The sequence below is a fragment of the Tamandua tetradactyla genome, chromosome 4, assembly GCF_023851605.1.
Source record: "Tamandua tetradactyla isolate mTamTet1 chromosome 4, mTamTet1.pri, whole genome shotgun sequence".
Taxonomy (NCBI): domain Eukaryota; kingdom Metazoa; phylum Chordata; class Mammalia; order Pilosa; family Myrmecophagidae; genus Tamandua; species Tamandua tetradactyla.
The window spans coordinates 93,087,812-93,112,917 of record NC_135330.1 but is presented as its reverse complement, the minus strand read 5'-3'; the positions used below and the strand labels follow the sequence as shown (position 1 = coordinate 93,112,917).

The 25,106-nt window shown below is 44.8% G+C and overlaps 1 long non-coding RNA gene across 2 annotated transcripts in view; it reads left to right on the top strand.

The window, feature by feature from the left end:
• The window catches only part of LOC143679181 (uncharacterized), a 191,252-nt gene that overhangs the window by 17,521 nt on the left and 148,625 nt on the right, over positions 1–25,106 (top strand). The window lies entirely within an intron of this gene.

The window sequence follows — 25,106 nt, the reverse complement described above, 5'->3', positions numbered from 1 at the left end:
TCCTTCCTTCCTTCCTTCCTTCCTTCCTTCCTTCCTTCCTTCCTTCCTTCCTTCCTTCCTCCCTTCCTCCCTTCCTCCCTTCCTCCCTTCCTCCCTTCCTCCCTTCCTTTCTTTCTTTCTTTCCATAATTGCTCCAGGAAGAACTTTTAGTACAACATTGATTAACAGTAGTGACAATGGGCATCTTTGTCTTATTTCCAATCTTAGAGGGAAATGTTTCAACTTTTCACCCTTAAGATGGATGTTACCTATGGGCCTTTCATATATGTCCTTCATTATGTTGAGGAAATTTCCTCCTATTCCTATTGTTATGAGTATATATATTTTGTATGTTGGATGGTGGGAATCATATTTCCTTCTTTTTACATGTGAGTATCCTGGCATTACAGTACCACTTACTGAAATTTCTTTCTCCTTCCTTTCCTTTCCTTTCCATGGGATGGGAATCAAACCTGGGTCTCCCACATGGCAGGTGAGAATTCTACCACTGATCTACCCTTGCACCCACACTAAGTACTTTTTATCAAGAAAAGGATCTATATTTTGTCAAATAAATTTCCTGCATTGATGGAGATGATCATGTGTTTGTTTTCCTTCATTCTGTTAATGTGGTAAATTCATTAATTGATTTTCTTGTGTTGAACCAACCTTGCATACCAGAGGTAACTCTCACTTGATCATGATCTATGATTCTTTTAACATGCTGTTGGATTCAGTTTGCTAGTATTTTGTTGAGGATTTTTGCATCTATACACACAAGAGATATTGGTTGTTAGTTTTCTTTTCTTCACCTTTATCAAGCTTTAGTATGAGGATAATGTTGGCCTCACAGAATGATTTAAGGAGTGGTTCCTTCTCTTTAGCTTTTTGAAGAGTTTGAGCAAAATTGAATTAAGTCTTCTTGGAATGTATGGTAGGATTCCCTTGTGAAGCCATCTGGCCCTGGGCTTTACTTTGTACTTTTTAAAAAATTATTACTACTGATTCAATTTCTTTACTACTAGTTGTCATTTTGTGTGTGATCTTCTATATCTTCTTGCATCAGATAGGGAGTTTGCATGTTTCAAAGAAATTCTTATCTATTTTAGAGATAAAATATATTATCTATTTTAGTGGCATACAGTTGTTCATAGTATCAACTTACAATCCTTTTTATTTAAGCCATGTTGGTATTAATGCCACCCTTTTAATTTCTAATTTTCAGTATTGTATCCTCTCTCTTTTTCATAAGTCTAGCTAAAGGTTTGTTGACTTTGTTGATCTTTTCAAAAAAACATTTGGTTTTGCTGATTCACTTTGATTTTTTTCTATTTAATTTATCTCCATATTAATTTTTGTTATTTCATTCCTTCTGCTTGCTTTAAGTTTAGTTTGCTCCTTTTTTCCTTGTTTTTCCAGTTTTGAAATTAGATCTTTGATTTGAAATTTTTTTTCATTTTTAATGTAAACATTTAGAGCTATAAGTTTCCCTCATAGCACAGAGTTCACTTCCTCTCATTAGTTTTGGTGTGTTGCATTTTCATTTTCTATTGCCTCAAGATATTTCCTAATTTCACTTCTGATTTCCACTTTAACCCATTGGTTATTTAAGAGCCTGTTTGTGTTAGTTAGATTCAGTTGTTAACTTGGCCAGGTGAGCATACCTAGTTCTGTTGCTGTGGACACAAGCCAATGGTATGTGAACCTCATCTGTTGTTAATTACATCTGCAGTCATGTAGGAGGTGTGTCTGTTGCAATGAGTGACATTTCACTTAATCGGCTGGTGCTTAAATGAGAGAATGCAATGTAGCACAGCCTAGCAGCTCGGCATTCCTCATCTCAGAACTCGAAGCTCAGCTCAGGCCTTTGGAGATGCAGAAAGAAGTTACCCCAGGGAAAGATGTTGGAACCCAGGGGCCTGGAGAGAAGACCAGCAGAGACCATCTTGTGCCTTCCACGTAAGAAAGAACCTCAGTGGAAAGTAAGCTGCCTTTCCTCTGAAAAATCAACAAAATAAATCCCCTTTTATTAAAAGCCAATCCATCTCTGGTGTGTTGCATTCTGGCAGCTAGCAAACTGGAACAGTGTTGTTTAATTTTCATGTATGTGTGAATTTCCTCTTTTTCCCTCTGTTATTGAGTTCTAGTTTCACTCCATTGTGGTTAGAGAATATACATTGTATGATTTCAATAATTTTGAATGCATTGATACTTATTTTATGACTTAACATATGGTCTGCCCTCAAGAATGAGCCATGTGCACTTGAGAAGATATTTCTGTTGAATGCAGAGTTATATATATGTTTGTTAGGTCATGTTCATTCAGTCCTGTATGTTAATCCTTATTGAGCTTCAGACAATGTCCTATCCATTATTAAAGTCTTCTACTTTCTATATATAAACATCAATTTTTCCCTTCAAATCTGTCAGAAATTGCTTCATATATTTTGGGACTCTGTTATTAGGTTCATATATATTTATAATTGTTGTATCTTTCTGTTGAATTTTCCCTTTGTCAGTATGTAATGACCATCTTTGCCCTTTATAAGGGCTTCTAACTTAGTCTATAGCCACCTCAGCTCTCTATTGGCTGCTATTTGCAGGGTATATATTTTTTCATCCTTGCACTATTAACTTACTTGAATCTTAACTATAAGGTGAGTCTCTTGTAACAGCATCTATTTGGGTAAAGCTTTTTTATCCATTCTGCCAATCTGTGTCTTTTAACTGATGTGTTTAATCCATTTACATTTAAAGTCATTACTGATAATACAGGTCTTTCTTCTGCCATTTTGCTATCTAGACTTTGTGATACTTAGGTCTTTTTTGTTGCTCACTTCTGGTAAAATCCACTTTTATATTTATTTGTGCTATTGAGTTGTACCATATTGACTGCTTTCTCATTTATATATGGATATATTTTTATCTGTTTTCCTTCTGGTTAGTATAGCATTAGAATATAACATCCTAAATATATAACAATCCTATTTGATGCCAACTTAACTTCAGTTGCATATTGAAGTGTGCTGCTTATTTAACATTAAATCTAGATAATAGCACATATACTTTTCTTATAACCTTCTGTTCCCCCACGATTTTTTAGTACTTGTTACCACTTACAACTTTGTACATTGAATGCTCAAAAACCTAGATTCATTATTACTTTTTATGCATTTGCATTTTAGCACCAATAGGAAGAAGTGGAGTTACATGTCAAACTAGAACAATAGTACTAAAATTCCTAATTACCCAAGTGCATTTACTGCAGATCTCTATTTCTTTATGCTACTTTGTATTACTGTCTAGTATCCTTTCCTTTCAGTTTGAAGAACTCACTTTAGCATTGTTAAAATGCAGGTCTATTGGTGATAAAATCTCTCAACTTTTGTTCATTTAGGAATGCTTTAATCTCTCTGTCACTATTGAAAGAATGTCTAGCTGGATATAAAATTATTATCTGGCAGTTGTTTCTTTCAGCCTTTTGTTTCACCCCACTGCCTTCCTGCTTCCATGTTTGCTAGTGAGAAATCAGCACTCAATTTTATTTGTAACATGTGTAACATGTTGCTTTTCTCTTGCAGCTTTCAGAATTCTCTCCTCATGCTTTGCATTTGATAGTGTGATCAATATATGATGTGGTGTGTTTTTCTCCATGCATATCCTTTTTAGTGTTCTCTGAGTTTCTTGGATGTGCATATCCACATTATTGCTAAGTTTGGAAAGTTCTCTGTCACTATTTTTTGTCATTATCTCCCCCTTTCTCTCTTTCTTCTCCTTCTGGGACTCCCATGACATGTATATTGATGCATTTGATGGTAACACATAGCTGTCTTAGGTTATTTTTGTTTAAAATACACTTTTTTTCTTTCTGATTCCTCAGCCTGACTCTTTTCAAGTGTCTTGTCTGCAAAGTCACTGATTCTTTCTTCTTCCAGTGTGATTATGCTATTAAAACTCTCCTCAGTATTTTTCATTTCAGTTATTGTGATCCTTAACTCCAGTAGTTCGCTTTGGTTCCCTTTTAAATTTTCTATCTCTTTACTTAGACTCTTATATTTTCGATTCATTGTTTTCCTGATATCTTGCAGTCCTTTTTCTGCACTTTCTTTCATTGATTTGAATGCTTTTAAGATCATTTGTATAAAGATTTGTTTTATGTGGTCACAGTCTCACCTTCTTCATTGATATTTTCTATATTTTTATTTCTTCCCTTGCATGGGCCATTATTTCATGTTTATTTGTCTTGCACTCTTATTGCACACTGTCCACTCTTACATTTTAAAAGATTAATGCTAGGATTTGTTTCCATGGTTGTGGTTTTGTCACAAAAGGTGATAAGACAGATTCTTGACTCTATTAGTTAAGGTTCTCTAGAGAAATAAAATCAACAGGGAACACTCACAAATATAAAATGTATAAAAGTGGCTCAAATAACTGTGGGAATGCAGAGTCCAAAATCTGCAGGGCTGGCTGTGAAGCCAATGATTCCCACGGAGGATCTGGACAAATTCCACAGGAGAGGCTCATCAGCCAAAACAGGGAGAGAGCCTGTCTCTTTTGAATACTCCTTAAAAGTCTTCCAGTGATTAGCTTGATCACTCATTGCAGAAGACACTTCCCCTGGCTGATTATAAGTGGAATCAGCTGTGGAGGCAGCTGATGTGATCATGATCTAATTCTATGAAATGTCCTCATTGTAACAGACAGGCCAGTACTTGCCCAACCAGACAAACAGGTACCACCACTTGGCCAGGTTGACACATGAACCTGACCATGACAGTCCAACCCCTGTCAACTTGGTGGCTATATATATCACCTTAAACCATACCTAATTTCTAAATAAAAAAACATTAAAACATAATTTTTCTTTCACCTAACAATACTCAAGTGTCCTATATAAAACTGGAAACACATTAAGTCTCTCCAGAATAGGGTACAAGTCCTTGGGTAACATTCATTCTTAAACTTGATATCTCACAACTTAAATAGTATAACAGGAACCAAACAGCATCACAGTCCTCATTTCTGTAACTGACCATGTGGTTATAATTCATATTTATCACTACCTTCTTCCACTACCCATTCCATGTTCTCTTTACCCTCAGCAAGCACTTCAGCTGGCCATGGTTCTTTGCCTGGTGGAGAGACCCAAACCTTCATTCCTGAAGTTTCAGACCCATTGGTAGTCCTGCCTGGATTCCGTTGTTGCGGTTTTCCATTGATTTTAATCACAGGGCAAGGGAGTACTTAAAGACTCCCTAGGGAATCTCCTATATTCCAAAAAATACTCTTGTTTACCTCCATTGTGTACTTGCAGTCCTATGTCCTCCTGATAGTCAAGGTTAATTATCCCAGATAATAATTCAATGCCCTTCTTGGCTTGTTGATCAAGGTGTATGAGGAGCCCAAAGTGGCAGTCTTAGATTCCAGTTCAATGGAATCATTGTTCTTGATCCTGGTTGAAGCACTACCCATTTTGGAACTAAAACCTGTAGACCAGAAGAGCTCAGGGTTGCAGGGAGAGGAAGCAAAAATTTTCCCAGTGGATCACTAGGGGTAATAGTGACCAGTGCCACTCCCATTTCCACCCCTTGGTTCCTGGACCCATGTATCCCAGTTACAGGAGGAACTTCACCATACAGGGGACACTGATTTAGAGCATATACAGCTTCCTCGAGAACATAACCCCAGTCTTTTATGGTATTGCTACCTAGTTGGCACCATAATTGAGTTTTCAAAAGGCCATTCCACCATTCTATCAATCCAGCTGCTTCTGGATGATGGAGAACATGGTAAGAGCAGAATTCCATGAGCATGTGCCCATCCCCACACTTCATTTGCTGTGAAATGTGTTCCTTGATCCAAAGCAATGCTATGTGGAGTACCATGATGATAGGTAAAGCATTCTGTAAGCACACAGATGGTAGTTTTGGGAGAAGCATTGCGTGCAGGGAAAGCAAACCCATATCCAGAGTATGTGTCTATTCCAGTTAGAACAAATCACTACCCCTTCCATGAAGGGAGTGGTCCAATGTAATCAGCCTGCCACCATGTGGCTGGTTACTCTGGGGAATGGTTCCATATTGGGGGCTGAGAGTGTGTCTCTGCTTCTGGAAGATTGGGCACTCAGCAGGTGCTGTAGCCAAGTCAGTTTTGGTGAATGGAAGCCCATGTTGCAGAGCCCATGCATAAACTCCATCTCTGCCACCATGACCACTTTGTTCATGAGCCCATTGGGCAATGACAGGAATTGTTGGGGAAAAAGGCTGACTGATATTCACAGAACCAGTCATCTTATCTGCTTGATTTTTTAAAACCTTCCTCTGCTGAATTCATCCTCTGGTGTGCATTCACATGGGACACAAATATATTCATGCTTGCAGCCCACTCAGAAGTTCTATCCATGTATTTCCCCCCCAGACCTCTTTGTCACCAATTTTCTGTTTATGGTCTTTCCAAGTCCCTGACCATCTGGCCAAATCATTAGCAACAGCCCATGAGTCAGTTACAAACACAACTCTGGCCAGTCCCCCTTCCAAGCAAAATGAACAACCAGGTGCACTGCTCAAATTTCTGCCCACTGGGAGGATTTTCCCTCACCACTCTCCTACAAGGACATCCCAGAAAGGGCTTGAAGTGCTACAGCTGTCCACTTTTGGGTGGTACCTGCATATCGTGCTGAACCATCCATAAACCAGGCCCAAGCTTTCTCTTCCTCAGTCAATTCACTATAAAGAACTCCCCAAGAGTTCATAGCTGTAGTCTGGGAAAAAGAAGGTAATGTGGCAGGAGTAGAAACCATGAGCATTGGGGCCACTTCTTTATGTAACTTATTTGTGCCTTCAGGACGTACTCTGGCCCTATCTCATGTATACCATTTCCATTTCACAACAGAGAGCTGATGCTCACGTCCAACTTTATGGCTTGGTGGGTTAGACAACATCTAGCTCATGATAGGCAACTCAGTTCTCGTGGTAACTAGGTGTCCCATGGTGAAGCATTCAGTCTCTACTAAGGCCCAGTAGCAGGCCAAAAGTTATTTCTCAAAATGAGAGTAGTTATCTGCAGCAGATGGTAAGACTTTGCTCCAAAATCCTAAGGATCTGCCTTGTGATTCTCCTATAGGGGCCTGCTAAATGCTCCAGATAGCATCTCTATTTGCTGCTGACACTTCTAGCACCATTTAATCTGCTAGATCATATGATCCAAGTGGCAGAGCAGCTTGTACAGCAGCCTGGACCTGTTGCAGAGCCTCTTGTTCAGGTCTCCATTCATAATTACCAGCTTTTCTGGTCACTCAATAAATGGGCTGGAGTAGCACACCCAAATGAGGAATATGTTTTTGCCAAAATACAAAAAGACCAACGAGGTGTTGTGCCTCTTTTTTGGTGATAGGAGGGACCAGATGCAGCAATTATCCTTCACCTTAGAAGGGATATCTCAACATGTCACACACCACTGGGTACCTAGAAATTTCCCTGAGGTGGAAGGCCCCTATATTTTTGTTGAATTTATCTCCTATCCTCTGACACACAAATGCCTTACCAGTAAGTCTAGAGTAGTTACTACTTTTTGCTCACTAAATTCAATCAGCATGATATGATCAATATAATGGACCAGTGTGATGTCTTATGGGAGGGAGGAATGATCAAGGTCCCTGTGGACAAGATTATGACATAGGGCTGGAGAGTTGATATACCCCTGAGGTAGGACAGTGAAAGTATATTGTTGACCTTGCCAGCTGAAAGCAAACAGTTTCCTCTGGTCCTTACTAATAGCTATTGTGAAAAAAGTCTTTTTCAGATCAATAGCTGCATACCAGGAACCAGGAGATGTATTGATTTGTTCAAGCGATAATACCACATCTAGAACAACAGCTTCAATCTGAGTCATCACCTGGTTGAAGTCATGATAATCCACTGTTATCCTCCAAGACCCATCTGTTTTCACACAGGCCAAATAGGAGAGTTGAATGGCTATGTGATGGGAATCATCCCCTCCTGCATCCTTCAAGTCCTTAAAAGTGGCAGTAATCTCTGCAATCCCTCCAGGAATCTGGTAATGCTTCTGACTTACTATTTTGCTCAGTAAGGGCAGTTCTAGTGGCTTCCACTTGATCTTTCCCACCATAATAGCCCTTACTGCATGAGTTAGAGAGCCCATGTGGGGATTCTGCCGGTTGCTCAGTATGCCTATACCAATTATACATTCTGGAACTGAGGAAGTAACTACAGAATGGTTCCAGGGGCCCATTGGACCCACTGTGAGATGAACCTGAGCTGAAACTCCATTGATCACCTGGCCTTCATAAACCTCCACTCTGGTGGACCAGAGTGACGTTTTGGGTCCCCTAGAATTAATGTCACTTCTGAACCAGTGTCTTATAGTCCCTAAATTCCTGACCATTTATTTTTCCCCAATGCATTGTTACCCTGGTAAAAGGCTATCAGTCTCCTTTGGGGAAGGCTTAGAAGAAGATTAACAGTATAAACTTGTGGCAGTGCACCGGGTTCTCCAACAAAGGGACATGACCTCCCCTTCATTCAAGGGGCTCTGGGTCTGTAAACTGTTTCAAGTCTGGAAATTGATTAAGGGGCCGTGATGCTGTGTTTTTGTAATTCAGGTTGGACTTCTGTTCACTGGACCTAGAACTATTTTGTTTATACAGCTCAAACAAGAATTTAGTAGACTGTCCTTCTATTATATTTCTAGGTACCCCATGATTTATTAGCCAATGCCACAAATCTCTGTGGGTCATATAATTTTGACTCCTGCTTTGGGTTTGCTGTCTATTATAATAACCATGTCTACCCTGTCTTTGGTAATTAAGTGCTGCCACCTGGCTTCTGCCAGCTCAGGATCCCATCATTGCAATTGTGTTTCAGGATTCCAACTCGGTGACAGCAGTTCCTACAGTAATATCTGTCCTACAGAGAAATGCAACTACAGAGCTCTTCAGGGATGATGGTGCTTGTCTCACAAATTTATTTCTCATTGTTCTGGTAAAAGGTACATCCTCTGGACGTTCCTGGGGTGTAAGAGAAGGCTTTGCATGATAAACCCACTCTGACATTCCAATCTCTCTAAGCCTCTGGATCCCCTCACCTACATTATACCAGGGCAGTTCTGGCATTTGAGCCTCAGGTAATGTTAGCCACCTTTTCATCCATGTTTCAACCAACCATCCAAACAAACTGCTAATACCTTTTCTAACTCCTCAGGCTATAACATTGAATGTAGAATCTCTGCTTAGTGGGTGCATGTCAATAAATTCAGCCCGATCCAGCCTTATATTCCTCCCACCATTTTCCCACACCCTTAAAATCCATTGCCACAAACATTCCCCTGATTTTGCATCCATATAAACAGGAAAACCTCACACAGTTCTTTTGGAGTACAACATACCTCCTCATGTGTGATACTTTGTACCTCACCTTTAGGGGCCTGTTGGGACTTTAATCTAGTTATAGGTCTGGAAGAAATGGGTGGTGGTGGGGGTCATGAAAAGAACTAGAAATATCTTCCAAGCCATTTGCTTCAGGACATTCATTTGCAGTTTCATGTGGTAAAGGATTAATCATTCTAGGTTGGGTGGCCAACTCCTCAAGACAGGCTGGAGGTCAGGTGGCTAGGTCCTCAGAGAAGACTATTACAGGACTATCTAGACAAGACTCAGAATGACTAGTTTTCAGCCTTGACCCTGACATCATTTTCAATCCATGGTGTCACCATCTCATTTTCAGGGTCCCACTTCTTTCCAAAGAATATCCTCACTTTAGTGGCAGACACCATGCAACATTGAGATCTATGTGATAATGCTGCTTCTCTAACAATAAGATTCTGAGTCCGATTTTCAGAGATCTCAAGTCTATAGCTACAGGAAATAAGATTTTTATTCAGGATACTCATAGAAACTTCTACATCTGTCAGACTGTGTTTGAAGCCTTAAGCCCATCCCTTAGACTCCTTAATGTATCCAGAGTATCTAACAACAACCATCTAACATCTCTATACTTCTTATTTCCATAAAACTCCATAAGGGTGTCAAAAACATTATCCTCCAGAGACTGGCTTCATACAAGCAAAACATTAGGAGAATTGAATGGTGATATTTTGACTATTTCTTTTGCCAACTCACTCCATGGATTGGAAGTGTCATTCTGATTATGGGAATCAGAGTCCTTAGTGCCTTTGAGTCCAGAGTATAAAATCATTCATAGAACCCCATTTTTAAGATTCTGTTTCTAAGAACCACTCCTAGTACCAAAATGTATTAGTTAGGGTTCCCTAGAGAAAGAAAATCAACAGGGAACACTCACAAATATAAAATGTATAAAAATGGCTCACATGATCACAGGAATGCAGAGTCCAAAATCCACAGGGAAGGCTGTGAAGCCAGTGACTCCGTTGGAGGGTCTGGACAAACTCCACAGGATAGGTTCATCAGCCAAAGCTGGAAGAGATTCTGAATTCTCCTTCAAAGGCTTTCAGTGATTAGATTGAGCATTACTCATTGCACAAGACACTCCCCCTGGCTGATCACAAATTGAAACAGCTGTGGATGCAGCTGATTTGATCATGATCTAATTCTATGAAATGTCCTCATTACATCAGACAGGCCAGCACTTGCCCAACCAGACAAACAGGTACCACCACTTGGCCAAGTTGACACAGGCACCTGGCCATGACATTGAAATTCATTTCCTTTTGTAGGGAAGGTCTGCCCAAGACAAATGTAATGTGCAGTGTTTTTCCCACCCCCATCCCCAGGCTTCTGCCTTGTCCTGAGCTCTTGCTTATTTATTTTGGAGTTTCCCCATTTACAGAAGTTACATAGCCCGCTCTGTTTCCCAGGAGAAAACTTCCTTCTCCTGTGTATCTAAAGCTTGCAAGCTTTTGTTCCAGACTATCCACCTTGGTTTTTGTATACTCCTCAAATCTCAAAACACTTCTTTGATTGTCTCAGCTACTTTTGCCTGGAGGGCAAATTCTGGGAGGAGGGTCACTGCAGAGAGAACTTTACCAATTCAGTATTTTCCAGTCAAAAAAAGGGCCAGGGACCCACAAAGGGGGCACAGACATGCTCCAAGGTGCCAGGAGAAGGGTCGGGAAGGGCATCAAGAGCTCTTCCAAAAGCTCCAAAATCTTAGCTCTCCTTGCCTCCCCAGAAAATGTAGCATTCAGCCAACTGTCCCCCAGAGTCTTGAGGGTCCTGAGGAAATAAGCAATGCATCTTTATATCTCCACCACCTCTGCTCCATCTGGGGAGGGTTGAAGCAATAACTGCCTTCAGCTCTGGGACCCAGACTTCAAATTCATTAATCAAGAGCCATGTTCATGGTTTGCCAACCCCCAACTAAAGCCATTCCTGTCAAACCTCAAGAACGCCCAGGGATCTCTGAGCTTCTACAAAAGTTTCACACACTAACATTAATTTCCAAAAACCTACAACCTCCAGATGCTTCCCAGTCCAGATAAGCCCTGAACCACAGAGGGGTTAGCCTCTTCAGAACATCAACAAGTTCCAACCCCTACCCCATAATTTTGACAACTCTTTTCAACATGAAGAAGTTAGAAATAGCCCACAAGATTGGGAGAAGCATCAAAGGAGAAGGAGGTGTAACAGAGAAGAAAGGATTTAACAATTGAGTATGACTTCTGAATCATTATACTGATATTTCTTTTAATATCCACTATCTTTGGGCAGCTAGAAGAAAAACCTGGAATTGTGGAACTGTAACCCATGCAAAACCCTGAAATTTGTTCTGTAACCACTTGTCACAATGTACTTTAAAAGTTATTGCTCTTTTATATATGTTATATCTCACAATAAAAAATGTTTACCACCCCTATTCTTGGGGAAGAGGGTTTTCACATTCCTTTCTGTTGGCAGCAGCCAGTGAGGGACTGTACCCCATTGCAGAAATCTTGAAAGTAGTGTATGAGTGGTGGTAGCCATGACACAGAGAGCAGTTTATTGTTCTATACTGTGGCTTACCAGGATTTACCTCCTGTTCTTCTCTGGGTGCTGTCAGGGCCCTTGCAGCATCCTGAGTTTCGACATAGCTGGTTCAGGCCATTCCTGCCTGTTTAACAGTTGTTCTCATGCAAGGACTGAGTCTTGCAGCCCTTTATAGTGCCCTCTTCCCAATATTAAAAAAAGAAAAAACAGTTACAGATTAGCGTGTCTAAAGTCTTTGACTTTGTGGACTTTCTGTGTCTCCTTTTAGTTTTGCTAGTGTTTGCTTTATCCATTTTGAGGCTGTATTGTTAGGTGCATATTAATTTAGAATAGTACAACTTCTTGGTGAGTTCTACCTGTTCTTAGTAAGAAATATCCCTTTTTAGTCATACTAATGCATTTTCCCTAAAGCCTACTTTGCCTGATATTAATGTAGCTACAACAGCTTTCTTTTAGGGTTTGTATGATATAAATTTTTATATTATATCCTTACATTTTGCAAGTACTCCCATAAATAGCATAGAGTTGTACTTTGCATAGTATTTTTTATTTTTCCCAGACTGACAAAAGTTTGGCACATAAGTGAAATATCAGTTCATTTATGTTTAATGTAACTAGTGATAAATTGAGTTAAATATATATTTTTAAATTTTTTTGTTAATTTAAAAAATTACAGGAAATAAACGCAAACATTCTTAGTATATGCTCATTCTGTTCTACATATATAATCAGTAAATCACAATATCATCACATAGTTGCATATTCATCATCATGATCATTTCATAGAACATTTGCATCAGTTCAAAAAAAGAAATAAAAAGACAACAGAAAAATTCAATGAAAACAAAAAAATGTTTACATACCATACCCCTTAGCCCTCCCTTTCATTGATCACTAACATTTCAAACTAAATTTATTTTAACATTGGTTCCCCCATTGTCATGGTTAGGGACAGGTGTCAACTTGGCCAAGTTGTGGTACCTCTTCATCTGATTGGGCAAGCGCTGGCCTGTCTGTTGCAATGAGGACATTTCATAGGATTAGGTCATGATCACGTCAGCTACATCCACAGCTGATTCCATTTGTAATCAGCCAAAGGGGAGTGTCTTCTGCAATTAGTGATGCTAAATCCAATCATGGGAAGCCTTTTAAGGAGGACTCAGAGGAGACAGGTTGCATTCCTGCTTTGGCTGGTGAGCCTCTCCTGTGGAGTTCATCCAGGCCATCCATTGGAGTCGTCGGCTTCGCAGGCTACCCTGTGGATTTTGGACTCTGCATTCCTACGGTCACGTGAGACACTTTCATAAATTTTATATTTGCAAGTGTTCCCTGTTGATTCTGTTTCTCTAGAGAACCCTAACTAATACATCTTGGTACCGGGAGTGGTTCTTAAGGAACAGAATCTTAAAAATGGGTTTTTATGAATGGTTTTCTACTCTGACTGGGCTCAGAGACCCTAAGGACTCTGATTCCCGTAATCAGAATGACACTCCCAATCCATGAATTGAGTTGGCAAAGGAGATAGTTAAAATATCATCATTCGATTCTCCTAATGCTTCGCTTGTATGAAGCCAGACTCTGGGGGATAATGTTTTTGACACCTTTACAGAGTTTTATAGAAATAAGAGTTATAGAGATGTTGGTTGGTTGTTGTTAGATACACTGTCTACATTAAAGGGTGAAAGGGATGGGCTTAAGGCTTCAAACAAGAAGCTTAAGTGCCGTCTGAAAGATGTAGAGGTTTCTATGAGTATCCTGAAGGAAAATTTTATTTCCTGTAGCTGTAGACTTGAGATCTCTGAAAATCAGACTCAGAATCTTATTGTTAGAGTAGCAACTTTACAACGTAAACTGAAATCTCAGTCTTGCATGGTGTCTGCCGTTAAAGTGACGGCATTGATTGGAAAGGAGTGGGACCCTGAAAAATGGGATGGTGACATATGGATTGATAATGATGTTGGGGGTGAAGTTGAAACCCTAGACCATGCTGAGCCTTCTTTAGATAACCCTGTAATAGTCTGCCCTGAGGACATAGCCGCCCCACCTCCAGCCTGCCTTGAGGAATTGGCCACCCAACCTCCTCCTGAAGGGATTAGCCCTAGAGTTATTAATCCTGTTCCACCAGATGAAACTGCAAATGAAAGCCCTGAAGCAAATGGCTTGGAAGATATTTCTAATTCTTTTCATGACCCACCCCCACCACCCCTCATTTCTTCTAGACCTATAACTAGACTAAAGTCCCAACAGGCCCCTAAAGGTGAGGTACAAAGTATCACACATGAGGAGATACGTTATACTCCAAAAGAACTGTGTGAGTTTTCCAATTTATATAGACAGAAATCAGGGGAATATGTGTGGCAATGGATTTTAAGAGTGTGGGATAATGGTGGGAGGAATATAAGGCTGGATCAGGCTGAATTTATTGATATGGGCCCACTAAGCAGAGATTCTGCATTCAATGTTATAGCTAGAGCAGTTAGAAAAGGTGTTAACAGCTTGTTTGGGTAGTTGGTTGAAACATGGATCAAAAGGTGGCCAACATTACCTGAGGTTGAAATGCCAGAACTGCCCTGGTATAATGTAGATGAGGGGATCCAGAGGCTTAGAGAGATTGGGATGTTAGAGTGGATCTATCATGCAAAGCCTGCTCTTACACCCCAGGAATGTCCAGAGGATGCACCTTTTACCAGAACAGTGAGAAATAAATTTGTGAGACTAGCACCATCATCCCTCAAGAGCTCTGTGGTTGCACTTCTCTGTAGGTCAGATATTACTGTAGAAACTGCTGTCACTGAGCTGGAATCCTTAAACACAATTTGGACGACAGGATCCCGAATTGGCAGAAGCCAGGTGGCAGCACTTAATCACCAAAGACAGGGTAGACGTGGGTATTATAATAGACAACCAACTCAAAGGAGGCATCAAAATTATGTGACCCACAGAGATTTGTGGCATTGGCTAGTAAATCATGGGGTGCCTAGAAATACAATAGAAGGGCAGTCTACTAAATTCTTGTTGGAGCTGTATAAACAAAAGAGTTCTAGGTCAAGGGAACAGAAGTCTAACCTGAATTACAAAAACACAGAGTCATGGCCCCTTAACCAATTTCCAGACTTGAAACAGTTTACAGACCCTGAGCCCCTTGAATGAAGGGGAGGCCAGGTCCCTATGGGGGAGAAACCTGATACAGTGCCACAAATTTATACTGTTAACATTCCTCTAAGTCTTCCCCAAGGAGACCGACGGCCTTTTACCAGGGTAACTGTGCACTGGGGAAAAGGAAATGATCAGATATTTCGGGGATTATTAGACACTGGTTCAGAAGTGACATTAATTCCAGGGGACCCAAAACGTCACTCTGGACCACCAGTCAGAGTGGGGGCTTATGGAGGCCAGGTGATCAATGGAGTTTTAGCTCAGGTCCATTTCACAGTGGGTCCAGTGGGCCCCCGGACCCATCCTGTAGTTATTTCCCCAATTCCGGAATGTATAATTGGCATAGACATACTGAGCAACTGGCAGAATCCCCATGTTGGTTCTCTAACTCATGCAGTAAGGGCTATTATGGTGGGAAAGGCCAAGTGGAAGCCACTAGAACTGCCCCTACCAAGCAAAATAGTAAATCAAAAGCAATACCGTATTCCTGGAGGGATTGCAGAGATTACTGCCACTCTTAAGGACTTGAAAGATGCAGGGGTGGTGATTCCCACCACATCCCCATTCAACTCTCCTATTTGGCCTGTGCAGAAAACAGATGGGTCTTGGAGAATGACAGTGGATTATCGTAAACTCAACCAGGTGGTAACTCCAATTGCAGCTGCTGTTCCAGATGTAGTATCATTGCTTGAGCAAATCAATACATCCCCTGGTACCTGGTATGCAGCTATTGATCTGGCAAATGCTTTTTTCTCAATAGCTATTAGTAAGGACCACCAGAAACAGTATGCTTTCAGCTGGCAAGGTCAGCAATATACTTTCACTGTCCTACCTCAGGGGTATATCAACTCTCCAGCCCTATGTCACAATCTTGTTCGCAGAGACCTTGATCGTTTCTCCCTCCCACAAAACATCACACTGGTCCATTATATTGATGATATCATGTTGATTGGACCTAGTGAGCAAGAAGTAGCAACTACTCTAGATTTACTGGTAAGGCATTTGCGTGTCAGAGGATGGGAGATAAATCCAACAAAAATACAGGGACCTTCCACCTCACTAAAATTTTTGGGTGTCCAGTGGTGTGGGGCATATTGAGATATCCCTTCTAAGGTGAAGGATAAATTGCTGCATCTGGCCCCTCCCACATCCAAAAAAGAGGCACAACGCCTAGTTGGCCTTTCTGGATTTTGGCGACAACATATTCCTCATTTGGGTGTGCTACTCCGGCCCATTTATCGAGTGACCAGAAAAGCTGCTAATTTTGAGTGGGGACCTGAACAAGAGGAGGCTCTGTGACAGGTCCAGGCTGCTATGCAAGCTGCTCTGCCACTTGGGCCATATGATCCAGAAGATCCAATGGTGCTGGAAGTGTCAGTGGCAAATAGAGATGCTGTCTGGAGCCTTTGGCAGACCCCTATAGGAGAATCACAATGCAGAACCTTAGGATTTTGGAGCAAAGCCTTACCATCTGCTGCAGATAACTACTCTCCTTTTGAGAAACAGCTTTTGGCCTGCTACTGGGCCTTAGTAGAGACTGAACGCTTAACCATGGGCCACCAAGTTACCATGAGACCTGAGTTGCCTATCATGAGTTGGGTGTTGTCTGACCCACCAAGCCATAAAGTTGGGCGTGCACAGCAGCACTCTATTGTAAAGTGGAAATGGTATATACGAGATACAGCCAGAGCAGGTCCTGAAGGCACAAGTAAGTTACATGAAGAAGGGCTAAAGTGACTCCTGAGAGTAAATAATGGGAGCATGAGGCAGCCCCAGGCACAGGCCCCCAGGAGGAGGGAGAAGGGGGGCCCAGCAGTAGGGAGAAGATAGCCTGGGAGGAGAGAAAATGGGGGTGAAGGGGGAGAGAGAGTGGAGCCAAGGACATAGGGACCATATCCAAAGAGGGTTCTGCTTGGTGATCATGGCTGTGACCCCAAATGCTCTCCACAGTTCTGGCTTGTCCTCTCTGCAACCATGGAAATTTGTGGCCTTGATGGACATTTTCCAATGCTGTCCTGCAGAGAAGCTTCACTTTTTGCCCAGAATGTGAAGGTGGAGGAGGGTTTACTCATTTTGGGAAGTCATACTGGAAAGGGTGTGACCCCTGCCTGGGGTTGACTCTTCAAGGTCAGGGCCGTATGTGTTATGGGCTCATCTGGGCTAAAACCATCAGTTACTTCTTTACTTAGGTCCCCCATTATCTCCCCCAGATCCACAGGAACCCCTCTGCCCCAGGAGTGGGTGGGCCAAATTCAGTCTCCCTGGGCAGCTCTTGCCTGGCCACTATGTAAGCTATCTTGGGGTCACTTTTGCACACTGTAGTGTCCTGAGCCTTGGAAATGATAGACCCCCACCCCCAGGCCTCTGGCAGGCACTCCCAATATGGATCTACTGGAGACCTAAGGCCACAGGAGCCCACTCCCTTGCTCTCACTGGACTTGCTGTCGAGACTGTGGCTTCAGCTTAGCACTACCACTCATCTCCCCACAGGATCACCTCCCCCCACAGGGTTGCCTCCCTATAGGGACACCTACCTGTAGGTTTATCCCCCCCAAAGTGTCAGCTCCCCACAAGGTCACCTCCCCCCACAAGGTCACCTTATCATAGGGTCACCTCCACCAACAAGGTCACTTCCCTGTAGGGTCACCTCCCCACAGTTACCTCCCAGGCCCTCCTGCAGTGGTGCCCAAGCAGAGCAGACCCCTCTCCTTGAAGGCTTCTGCCACCCCACCCTGGCCCCCTGACCTTGCATCATCTCTGCTTCAGCCCTGGCCATACCTACAGTGTCCTGGTTGTACAGGTGAGGACTTAGCCCCATATCTCCCCTCCTATGATATCCCATTTGTCCACAAACAGGTACAAGCATGCCATACTGGGACCCTGTGCACTGGGGGTACTGGGGCACTTTATAGACATGTGGCTGACCATGGGTCTTGGGCTGAGGACTCATCCCAGATGAGGTAGAGTCCCTGGGGAGCCTCTGGTGACCATGAGCAGAGATGCAAAATGGTCCATGCGTGGGGTGAGCAGGGGGCTTCCCTCAGTGCTGTGGGTGGACCCCATCCTGCAGGTGCCATCAAGGGTAGGAGGAGCCAGGCCAGAGTGTCATGTCCATGTGACATGGGGCAGCTGACACCTCCTGCCCCATGGGGTCCCTGCAAGTGCCTTCTCACTTGGCATCAGGCACTACCAACCTGGGTCCCCTCCCCTGCCCAGGGCTGACACCTGCATCTGGCTGAGCAGTGTGTCTAGAACATGGCTGTTGAAGCAACCAGTCAAAGAGGAGCCTGGAGACCAGCAGGGCAGAAATATTAGAGGGGCCCCATAGAGTCGCAGTGGGACTTCCCTTTACAGGGGGCCTAGAACTCTCGATGCAGAAATAAAGGACCCAGATTCTCACCCTTCCCTTTGTCCCCAGGGAAGGGAGAGACCCTCAGCAACCATTACCCCAGGTGGTCATGCCCTGAGTGGCTGTGATCTCAGATGTCCATGACCTTGAGTGATCATGACCTGAGGTGGACATGGCCTTGGGTGGTTGTGACTCTGGTTGACCTTTACTCCAGATGACTGTGACCCTGAGTAACCATGACCCTGGGCAACTATGGTCCCAGGTGGCTGTGACTCTTGTTGTCCTTAACTCCCCGTGGCTGTGACCCCAAGTATTGTGACCCCAGGTGTATATCATCCCTGCTGTCTGTGATCCCAGGTGTCCTTGATCCCAATGGTTTCGACCCTGGGTGTTCTTAACCTCAGTTAGCTGTGACACCAAATAGACATGACCCTGAGTGGCCACGACCCCAGGTGCCTACAGTCCCAGAGGCTGTGGCCCTGGGTATCCTTGACCCCAGTGGCTGTAATCCTTGTGGCAGTTAGTGGGGAATTGCTCCTGGAGTGGGTCAGAGCATGGGGGCAGTGGCACAACAGAGAATGTCCTGCAGGCTGGGGAGGAGGTCCTACCCTGGCTCATGGCCCTTCACATGGAAGGTGCATCCCAGGTGGGCATGATGGAAGGCAGCAGGAAGTGACAATGGGTACTAGTGAGGGATGTGCACTTGCTTCCAGGCAGTTGGCATGGCAGCGAGAGTGGGAGCAGCAATAGTCATGACATCATGTGCAGCTACTGTGCACCCCATAAGCCCCAAAAGCTGTGGGGCCAGGCCACACTTGCTAACCAGTCTGGGCTGCACAGTGACCCAGGGTCCCATCTGTGACCAGGGCCTCTGCAGGGGGCATGGCAACTGACATCTCGGGTCCCATCTGTCCCCAAGCTGTTTTCTGTCCCCCTGCTCAGTGACTGCACAGCCACTGGCAGCCTCTCCAGCCTTTTCTCATCTCTTTTGGGGCAGGAACAGCAGTCACATGAGGCCCTTAGGCCCTGCCTCACAGGTGGGTGGACAGGGGAAAGGGGCTAAAAGGGGTGGGCAGATGGCTGGGTAGCTGAGAGTGTCACCAACATGGGACACAGGCCAGGGCCTTCCTCCATCACTGATGAGAGTCAGTGGGTTGGGCCCACAATTGAAGGTCTCAGGAACCCCCTCATTTCCCTGCTGTGGGGTGTCCCTGCTCTGCATGAGCACCCTGGGCCCCTTGTCCCTCAGTGTTCTTCTCAGAGAGGTGTGGGCCAGGCCAGTGGGAGTGGCTCCCAGGGCTGGTGTCACATGTTAGCTGGGACAAAGAGGCCCTGCTAGCTGGGGGACAGCCACTCTACCTCTGCCTCCTCCATCTCCACAGACAGGCCAGGGCTGTGTCCTAGGCCAGTGAGCATAGTTCATTCCCAACTGCCCATGCCCACCACATCACAGGTTCCTTGCTGTGGGCACTGCTCACCGCCCCACCACTGAAGGTTCCAGAATGTGCCAGGCAAGACTAGTCATGATTCCAACCTTGTGTCCCACTACCTGGGCTTGAGTGTCCCCTCCCTGGCATAACTCCCCCTGACTCATAAACAAGGTCGTCAGGATGGGGCCACCCCCAGCCTCCATGGCTGTGTGTACCAAGTATGCTGTCTCTACCCTTCCCCGCAGGCCAGCCAACAGCATGCTGACCAGGGCCTGAAGAATGTGGTCTGGAGCCCATGGCATGGAAGTGCCAGGCAGAGCACCCCATCTTCTGCTGCAGATATTTGGGTGGTAGTGATGAGTAACATGACCTGGATGCCTGGGCTGTGGGTCCAGTGGAGGTGCCACAGGTCCTCTCTCTTATTTTTACATGTCCAGCCATCCTGACAGTGTGCAACAGCTCCTCTAGGCTCTGTGTGCTCCCCTGGGGCACACAATGCTGGGCCACCTGTGTCTCTCTGCTGAGGTGTCAGTGCAAATATTTTGCCCAATTTTAACAATTGGGTGTCTTATTCTTGTCAAGTTTTGAGAATCCTTTGTTTTAGGTACAACTCCTTTATCACATACATGTTTTGCAAACATTTTCTCCCAGTCTGTGATTTGTCTTTTCCTTCTCATAACAGTGTCCTTCAAAGAAAACAGCTTTTTAAATTTTGGTGAAATCTGGTTTATCCATTCTTTTTTCTTCTATGCTCTGTGTGGTTTCTATGAAATCTGCTTAAATTTAAGTCACAAAGACTTTCTCTTAGGTGATCTTCTGGAAGTTTTAGGTTTACAATTCCAAGACCCATTTTGAGTTAATTTTTTATATGATGTAACTCAGATCAGTTACTTTCTTGTTTCATTTTGTGTATGGTTGTGCCATTGTCCCATACCTCCATGGCCACCTCTGCCTACCGGGTCACCTTGACCTAGTCACACATGGTCCCTGATTTCCAGGGGGTGGGACACATGTTTGTGTCTCTGCTCCCCAGGGTCCCCTCCAGAAATTCAGCTCTGAGACCAGAGGTTACACACATGGTCTATCTAAAGCCAGATCAAACTTTTGTCTGAGGTCCAATTATTCTTAAAGGATGTGCTTCAAATTTTTTCTGAGAAAGTCTATACTAGCTGCAGTTGCCAACAGTGACCACCTACTGGATGTAAATAGCTGTGGATGCAGACTGGGTCATGGCCACACTGGTCCTTAGGTTCATAACCAAAGCCAGACCCGCAGCTCAGAGGAATGTGGTCTTCGATCTGGGCCCAGGCCAGGGGCTCCTGGCATAGGTAGTGAGCATGGCCCCCATCCCTTCTCCCACACTGTGTCCCCTTTTCCCTCCCTGTCCCCTTTTTCCCCCACCCTGCATCTCCTTCTCCCCCATGTCTCCTTCTAACCCCACCTTGTATCCTTGTACCCCCTGCATTCCCTCCCCCTCCACCCCCTGACCTCTTCTCTCTCCCCACCACAGCCTCAAATCATATCTCTGCCCTGGACCTCTGCCCTGCTGTAGGGTCTATACATGGCTATTGTCTTAGGCTCCCATAAGTTATGTGGGACTTGAGGGCCAAACACTCCCCAAGGAAGCATTGCAGGATAGGAGACTATGGCAGGGGCCCCAGGCATTTATGACCCCATGCTTGCTGCTGCTACACCTCATCTCATGATCTCCTTTCATGGATCCTCCCTTGACTCCACATCTTGATCCCCATTTCTGGACAGGAGTTGGGGATTGCCCTTATGGGCAGATGAATGGGCAGACACACAGAAGTCTCAGCCTTCACCTCAGAACTGAAGCTACAGCCTGAGGTTGGCAGCAAGGTGCCTGGTGGAGGTGGTGTCCCCCCTGTGCGCCCCACCCTGGATGTGTCTGTCAACACCCTTCTTGTGGGGGACAGTGCAGACCGCAGCTGCCTGATGTGGCTCCCAGATTATTCTGCGGCTTAGAAGCTGGCACCCAAGGTGGGTCCTGGCCCCACTCCTTCCTGACAGACCTGGGATGCCCTGGAGTGTTGCTTCCTGTTGAAATGGAGCTCAAAGGATATTAAGGAATGATGAGAAAGAAAGAAAGGAAGAAGGAGAGAAAGAAAGACACAGATGGGTTCAGGGGGTCTGAAGCTTGAGTTTACTTCAGACAGACTTCAGAAAATTTTATTCTTAACCAGATCCTGGTTATATACCACAGGATGACAATAGGCATGCATTCATTTCCTGAGGGAACAAAGTTCTTATCTTTCAGTGTTCTTCCTTCATACTTAAAAATAACCATTTGGGGTAAACAAACATTCTCTTCCTCCCAGACTGCTCTACATAACAATCTCCACAGTTTGCTTCCACCATCCTGAGGCCAGCTTCTTCCAACAAATTCTGCAGGTCTTGTTTTAACACTTGGCTCCTACACTGCAGCCAGAGATACCCTTCTTGGGATGGCACTGCTGCACTCCATGTCCCCCCAAGAGGCAGCAGCATGTTGGGGTGATGGCTCCTTGGCTGCAGGCTGTTTCCATGTGGGTGATCCCTATCACCCCTGGCCCCCTCCTAGATTCCTTGTCCCCACCCAGAGGGCCTGGATCTGAAGTTGGGGCTTCTGCCCACCCCCTTCTAATCTCCTTGCCCCTCCTCCCTTCTAGCATCTGCACAGCCCCTCAGCGAGTATTCCAGGGGGTGTCCACCTGTCTTTGGGAAGCCCCTGCCACCAGGTCCATTGTCTAGGCCTGGGATCACCACCTTCACCCTGAACAGAAGGGCCCTCTGCCAGCTGTCCCCAGGAAATTTCAGGGGCCAGGGAGGCCCCCATTTCCCCATTTCTGCTGGGCAGGGGGACTGTGGTCAGCAGGCAGCAGATCTAGGCCTCTGGTGGCCAGGCAAGCCCTCAGTTGCCAACATGAGGCCCTCTGAACCTTCTCAGGGATGGGGTTCCCTTGTAACTTTCAAGTCCCAGGGGAATAGAGCCCCCTTGCCATCAGGTCTCTGGGTTGGTTCATTGGGGAGATGGGGCCTCCCATTTTTGGGGCCCCTGATTCTGGGCTCAACCAATGCTCAAGGTGGAATCCCCACCCCCCAGCTTTTTTCCCAGGGCTGCCCCATCGCAAGGGTCTCCACAGCCCCCTGGTTGCCATCCTTAGTGCCCCTCTCACTCACAAGGGCAAGTCCTACCAAACCATCACATTTGAGCAGGAGGCACTGGAAGAGCTGGCCAGGAAGTGGTTCCAAGACAAGAGCAGGGAGGAGGCCGTGGGGGAGGTGCAGAGGCTGGAGGATGGGAAGTTCCCCATCACCGCAGAGTGATGATCAGCACAGGGTGTGTGCGCTGTTCATAGGGGGTGTCCAGAGATTTCCAGGCAGGTGGTGGAGGCTCATGTCTTCCATCCCCTCCCTGTATCCTCTTCAGAAGGCCATCTCCTCTCCCACCCGTGTCACAGTTCATGGTCACCAGCAAGTTCAGTGGCTTCCACAAGGAGTGGTTCGACCTGTCCAACAGGGCCAAGGGCAAGGCCAGCCATATGGATGTGGTGGCCGTGTCAGGCTACATGCCGGACTACAAGCCTGCCGGGCACCTATGACCAGAAGATGCAGGGGCACAAGTAGAACCACAGGGGCCTGTGTGCCAGCACTGTTGACTCTGCCTCCACTACTTTACTGTCCATCCTAGGTAGCCACAGAAAGGATGCTGTGGTCCCCTCCCCACAGCATGTTCAGGATCTGACTCACCCCTCTAATAAACCCCATCCTGAACCTTAAACTCACCAAAGTTGGCACATATTGCCCTTTTGTTTTATTACTTGTCCTCCTCCTTCTAACACAGTAGCTCTTAACTAGTGGCAGATTTGTCCCCAGGGGACATTTGGCAATATCTGAAAATGGCCAGTGGGTAGAGGACAGGGATGCTAGGAAAACTGCAGCTCACAAATGGCCCCACCAGGGAGAATGACCCATCCAAGACATCAGTGGTGCCATGACTGGGAAACCTGTCTGGCTCCCTGGCACCCCCTTCTAGGGGGACTATGGCTAACTCATGTTTGTATCACCTTCAGCAAAGCCAGCCCTTTAGTAGAGTAGCTTCCCAGTGATACTCATTGAGTAGTATTCCTTGAGTTGATTTTTCAGATACTTTTGGGCATGCAGCTGGCCTTAACTGTCATGAATCCTTTCTTGTTTTCAGAGCTCAGTTTCTTTCTAGAAGGTTTACTGTTATTTCTGTGCAGTAATAGGCCAAGGAGGGTAAACCAAGGGTATTGGGTTGACCACTGGTTATGAATGAGAAGCTTTTATTACTTTAATTATATTCAGGAACAAGTACATCCTAAAGAGAAAAGAAGGGTTTGGGGGTGAACAGCTGTGAGTGTTGGTTGATCAACCCAAAAGAAGAAAAATAGAGTACTATATTTCCCCACTGATTATAATTTGAAAAGTCTAAAACCGATTTCTTTTGCTTTTCCATTTTCTCTTACTATTAGTTACAATTCTCTCTAATGCAAATACTGCACTTTCCATGTGAAATAATTCCATGTTTGGTGAATTGAAGTCGGATGAGGCAGAACTGCTGTATTCCACCTGTGGAGACAAGATGGGCATGCAGTGTGTGCTGAGGTGAGCCTGGCAGGCTCTGCTGGGTGAGACTTCCAGGAAAACCTCTCACTCTCACTTTTTATGTGGAAGGAACTCCTGTTGAGTTCATACATGTCTGTGAACCTGCTGGATGAGAGGCTGCCTCTGGTTATGCACAAGAATCTCCATGTGCTCGTCAATAACCATCTGGGCTTACTGCTGGCCCCTTAAGGTCCATCTGTAACTCAACCACCATTTTGAGACAGAGCAGACTGAATGCATATGTGTCCTGATCCTGCCTTTACCATGGGCCTTCTCCTGGACCATTCCTAGAGTATCTGCAAGGAAGTGGAAGCAGTTGTGCCAGCCATACTGCTAGGCAGGAGCTGGAGTGCCTGTGTCCCTCCCCTTGGCATGCTCCCCCACATTCTTCTACAGATGGCCTGCACCTCCTTACTTCGAAACCATGTTTGTAATGATATGGTTATTCACTGCTCTACAGCGCACTGCTCTACACTGAATGATTAAGTCTTGTTATAAAACTTGCTATGAGAGAATCTCAGTTCATCACAGAGTAGCTTCTAGATGAGCTGTTTGGTGTCCTGGTTCTAGGTTGAGTCTGCCCCTTATTTTCATCTTTCAT